Below are 6,000 nucleotides of genomic sequence, written 5' to 3' on the forward strand. Positions count from 1 at the left end.
TACCATTCGTATCGGGCGGTGGCTTGCACAATCTAGCCTAAAAGCATTTACACCCCCCCCCCCCCCCCCACCGCCCAATTTGAATTTTGCTATCGCTTACGTATTTCGTTAGATCACCTACCCCATCAATTTAGTGTATTATCAAGCTTCTCTAGACTTTCTCCAGCAATATTCTAGCATACTTTCTAGCGATATTATAATCATCTGTTCCTCCGTTCTTACATTCGCACCAAAATAAGTACTATCGCATTTAAAAACAAGGCATGGTTGCAAACAAGGAAGTTGCCTTTTTGTTTTTTTTTGCCTTAGTCGTCTGCGCATGCCGTTACATCTATACGCGCTATTGGGTTACGCGCAGTCGTTCTGCGCATCCAATCATTAGTGAACGTAATCGCATGCTGCGTAGATACTTTCAACTTAGGCTCACTAAATCGTTTGTTCATTGAAACGCAAGTGTCTCCCTTTAGCTCGTAATATTTAAAAAAAATCGTCCCTTTCTCAAACCTAGCACCTTCTCCTTGTAAGTGGACGTAGTAAGCAGTCCACGCTTCTCGCTTGCTGATTGGTCGTTCAACCCTCTTATCGGCAAAAGCCGCCATCTTGTTGGCCGTGAATGCTCGGGCACATTGCGTTCGTCGGCTCGTCAGCGACTAGGGCAGGAAATTACGAATTACAAAAGTATGTTGAAGAAACAAAAAGTTCGTGGTATTGCTATTCTTAGAGCCACGTTATAGTTACTCCCCGAAGAAAAATAACGGTCTCAGTTGTAGTTTACTTTATGCATTCCAGACGATCCATTATGCTCGCCCACGAAAGAACGTTCCCTTTTGTTTATATCCGTCAGCTGAAAGCAAACTCAGACTCAAGGCAAGACGGCTTCAGGAAAGTGAAACTCTTGAGGCGACGGCGAACAACCGCTTATTAATGCCGCGATGCGGCGGCCGCCGGCGGCGCAAAACCCATTTTCTTGAAGTTTATGTTTCATTTTTTGCGAGTCTGGGGTGTTATGAGGCCGGATTCAGAAGGGCGCCTGTTCGCCGAGAACGGATTGAGATGCGGTGTGCGGGAGAAGGAAGACATCTGTACGTGTGGGAAGCGTCATCCTGACAGCACTGGTGGGAGGGAGCACCAGACCCCGCGCATTAGAGCTTTCTTGAGGCTCGCCTTTTGTTGTTATAAGACACCCGAGAAGATTGTAGCCGAAATAGAAAGCGGCGATGAGAAAGAGAGAGGGAAAAGAACTTGTTAGAATTAAGATAGAGAAATTCGCGCCTTTGACATACTCTCCTGGCGAAGGCGGTGGTAACATTGAATGTATCGCGCGTTCCCACGCATTAGTGTTGCCCCGGGGGAAGTTGGCACGCATTTGATGCATCGACAGTGCATACCGCAGGCATTGCCTGCGGTATGCATTTTTAAAAGTAATTTGTAAAGATTATTAACAAGAGTGGCCCGAGCACGCTACCCTGAGGTAGCGTGCTCGCGGGCTTTAATATTTGAAATGATTGAAATATGGGTATTAATAGTAACGAAGTGGGCGTACGGTGTTACTAAAGTTGCACGAACGAATCCATTTGATGCATCGACAGGGTGAACACCGTTGTGCGTCTCTGAAAGATACTCCTGCCTAAAATAAGCATTCGGGAGAGGGAGTGGAACGTAAAGTTGGCGTCTCTTGCGGTCGCACATTGTATCTTTGACAATGTTATTCCGAATGTCCCGTTCCCTTCGAAGCAGCTGCGTGTTTTTGTTTTGTTTTTGTTTTCCTCTCTCACACCATAGTCTCCTCTATACTCACGAAGCCTGGATGTTCGACGACGGAGTCATAGAGTACCCGGTCGCAGATTTGGAGCGCGGGGATCTGGTAGCACAGAGCATCAAAGGGCCATTTCTTGGGGAACCTGGACGTAAACGCAGAACTTTTGTAGCGAACACGACCCGAAACACACTTGTTCGTTCGAGAAAAGTGTGTTTCGGCGTCTCACCGCAACGGGCGCCAGTCACGTGGCTCTCCTCAAATCTGTTGTCTGCCACTCCACCTTTGCCATTTCGGCGGCCGTCGGGGCGATCTGCAAGGTTTTGTCAGTATATAGACCTTTCCAAAAAAGAGCGTGTGGCCGGTGCCATCTTGAGTGTTCGTGCGTATGGCGCGTGCATTCCTCGCTTTCTGAAGCGACGAACGCGCACGTGCTGGACTGTGAAGATCGCACGCTGGACCGTGATTTTGTAAACATTGGAAATGTCTGTAGGAAGCTACGCCCATGTGTGCAAGCACGTAAAGCGTGCGTGCGAGCGTAGCTTTGTCAAGCTTGCATTTGCACGAGCAGAGACATTACGGCGGCCTGTCACCCCCTTACAATCGTTTACGCGCAGGACCCACTACGTCGATCCTGTGAGGGCACCGTTTTGAGCGTGAAACTTCCCGGTCGTCAGGCGAGAAGCACAATTTCGCGCGATGATAGTCTCGCGCGAGCTGTTTTGAGCGTAGAAGATGCGCAGCAAGCTGCCCAACGACCGAGTCCCACTAAAGCTTCAAGCGGAAACATTTGAACCCCGACAAGACCCAAGCACGTGTAGCAAGCACGCGAAGGTATACTTGGCAGTCGTGCAATCATTTCTGCTCTATAGACCACTTCCATAAAAATCCGTCGCCGCGTGCGTTGCATTCTGCCTGGGAACCTGTGGGCTTCCCACTGCTTCCTTTTGCTTTTCACATTTTGCTTCCCACTGATTCCCAGAATGCACAGCGTGGCAATACGCGGCAATAAGGCCCTTCGAGTTTTGGATTAAATCTATTCACGGGCACAGAGAAACTCCGAGCCTGAGAAACATGTCATCGCGTGCATGCCGCATGTACTTGAGGCTTGTCGGTTGTTTCTGTTCGTCGCTCTAGTGGGACTCGAGCACAAAGAGTCCTGTTTTACGTCGGTGTACGCTTATAGGTCCACGATACAGTCATTGAGCATTTTTCTGCTTGCTATCAATGCGCGGTTACTTCACATGGATAGCATCCATGGCGAATGGCATATGAAAGGTGACTATAGCTCGACAGCCTGAGAGGGCGATAAGGCCTATTATGGGATAAACGGGACTAATTGCAATTAGGAGAACACAAAACAAAGCGCGCCACAAAAAAAAATAAAATAAACTGCAATAAAGTGGAGATTTGGGCCAGTTGGTTCATCGCAAACGAAAAACAGCGCCGAAAAAAAAAAAACACAGGCACACAAACGAAGGAAAACAGGACAAAGCGCATTCTCAACTGAAGTTTGTTGAAAATTGACAAACTAAACTCCCCACAGCCGTCTTGATCTTTTCACTACTAAACACTGAAATTAGTACGTCGAATGCGTCATTGGCGTTGTCTACGAAATTCCCATGACGTGGGGGATGACATACGTGGGCCAGACGGCCAGGTGCGTGAATGATCGCATCCGCGAGAACGCTGCTTCTACAAGAACGACGCCTTCAGGGCATCTTGCAATTCGCTGTAACAGCTGCTCGTGCACCCCGGCCTTCAATTACACTAAGATTTTGGCTAGATACAAAGACAAGGTGTCGCGAGAATTACATGAGACATTTGAAATTAGGACCAGGGAGAAGAAATGTATGAGTGACACGTCCCTGTCTTTATCTACAGATGAGTTTGAATTTCCGAAACGCGGGATGACTTTATAAAGTTAGCAAGGGTTTTTTGTGGCTATATTAGCTTGTCAATTTTCAATAAACTTCAGTTGAGAGTGCGCTTTGTCCTGTTTCTCTTAGTATTTGTCCCTGTGTTATTAAGGTGCTGTTTTTTATGTTCATAAGGATTCAAAAAGTAATGGGCCGTCACAATCATCGGGTGGGCTAGTTGGTTGATCATTATGTGGAGTTAACAGCGCAAATACGACAATCCTGTCTCTCTTGCCTATCCTCCCATGTCGTATTTGCGCTGTTAATTCCACATAATGCGCCGTCTTTTAAGGAAATAAATATCAGGTATCACTATATTTAGGCCCCATCTACGCGCCCAGCTGAAAAATTTAGTAACTACGTATATTACAGGACAATCTCTCTTTAAGAAATACTACAAATAATGTAAAACAAAATCAACCCGTTTTCTTGCAAACTGTTCAATGTTTGGCAATATGAACAGACAAACCTCATTAAAATTTCCTTTCCTGTGCGAAAGAGGACGACGAAGTTCGGCTACAAACAATGAGGAAGAATTGAGCAGTGAGAAGCGGGTGGCACACCTGCAGTATGGTTGGCTGGCATGTAAGTACTGTATATAAAACCTTCTTTGTAAAATTAAAATCGCGTACTTCGGCTACAGTGAACAAGAATAAAGTGAAAAAATCGGCAGCCTCCGGGTGAGGCGCTTCGTGTAGAATCTACCACCGCTGGCGCTCTATTCCGGAGCACTTCAGAGCCGTTTATTGGGAGAGTTTGGCCGGTCATTGGTGTGAATAGGCGAGCATCTCGGGGCCAACCACAGGCCTCGAAATAGGCCCTACCGGTGGTCGAGAGCTCTAAATATGTGACTCGACTAAGTTAAGTCGTTTTAGCGTTGCTCGAGTAAGAAGGTATAACTCTCGGTGATTAAAAACTTAGCGCATGTTGTGGTTTCGTCGTGTCCGTATTCAACGGTATAATAGACGAACGTGCGTTCTAAACGAGGGCCGACTTGCTAGAAACAGCGTCTCAGCTGAGACTGCAGGAAGGAAAGCACTGTCAAAGCCAGCGCAAGAGCCGTGCGGGACCGTCTCAACCCGAACCGAGCAAACCACGTCTCAAGACGCTCGCGCGCCCCATTCTTTGCACAGTTTTAAGGATAATAAAAATATCTTTATTTGGCTCTGGAGCGCGGCGGCACCGCGGAAGGGCAACAACCTGTACCATGGAGGCCCGCGGTGCTGCGTCTAAGAAACAATAATGCGATGAGTATATATATGCAAGATGACGACGAGATGGATTGTTGCTATTGCTGGGGATGTCGGTCCAATTTGAAGATGTTCACATTTTGTTGAGGCGGGTCAGCAGTGGGCCAAAGGGATCTGCAGCTTGACGTTCGTCGAGCGAAATCTCGCGCTGCAGAACCCAGGGATCCTGGGTTCAATCCCCAACCCTGCCCGTTTTGATCTGGATGAGCATCGTACCGGCGTGCGGTCGTGTATCACTACTGCGTGATGCACGTTAAAGACCCCAGGCTAGCGGTTGTACTGCACTGGCTAAATTGCTCATCTACAGCGAGTGACTCGTCTCAACTTTGAAATAGCTGACCAACTACACGCTGTATAAATGTCCACACCACCCCCCAATTAGAATTGAAGTTAACCGAGCAAGGGGGCCCCTGCAGTTGCTGCAGCGGCGAAATGGCGGTGTTCGCGACAACGGTGACACCTCGCTCCTTTGGCGGATACTTCCTTTTATTTGAAGTCAGAGGAGCAGCTGTCGCTATGCTGGTGGCGCCAGACAAGCGCCCCCAAAAGCGAAACGTCGTGGCGTCGGTCATCTTTTTTTCGCCCTGCGGTAACCTCCGCCTAACCAATCAAACCCGAAGAATACGCCGTGACCTTGCGCGTTGACTATTATATGTGTATAATTGTATGTTCTTAGCATTTGACTGCGCCTCAACATATGGTCAAAGTTCGACAAGACATCATACAAAAACTCTGTCTGATGCGTGTTTTAGAGCGCAGCTCTTAGGGGCCCGTTTCCGGCTTGAGCGGCGTCGCCGTCGCCGTCGGCGTCGGCGTAACCGCGCGGTGCATCATGGGAAATGTCCCATAATGCACCGCGCGAGCCCCCCACAGGGGGTCACGTGACCTCGTGGGGGGTCACGTGACCCCCCGAAGTCACGTGACTCCCCTGAGGTCACGTGGCCCCCTCCTCGAGGTCACGTGACCCCCGCCGATGTCGCGTGACCCCCGATGACGTCATCGTCACTGATGACGTCACCGGCATCCACATCGTCATCGTCATCATCACTGATGACGTCACCGGCATCCACATCGT

This window comes from Ixodes scapularis, unplaced genomic scaffold (genome assembly GCF_016920785.2).
Source record: "Ixodes scapularis isolate PalLabHiFi unplaced genomic scaffold, ASM1692078v2 PGA_scaffold12__126_contigs__length_90152505, whole genome shotgun sequence".
Lineage (NCBI taxonomy): Eukaryota > Metazoa > Arthropoda > Arachnida > Ixodida > Ixodidae > Ixodes > Ixodes scapularis.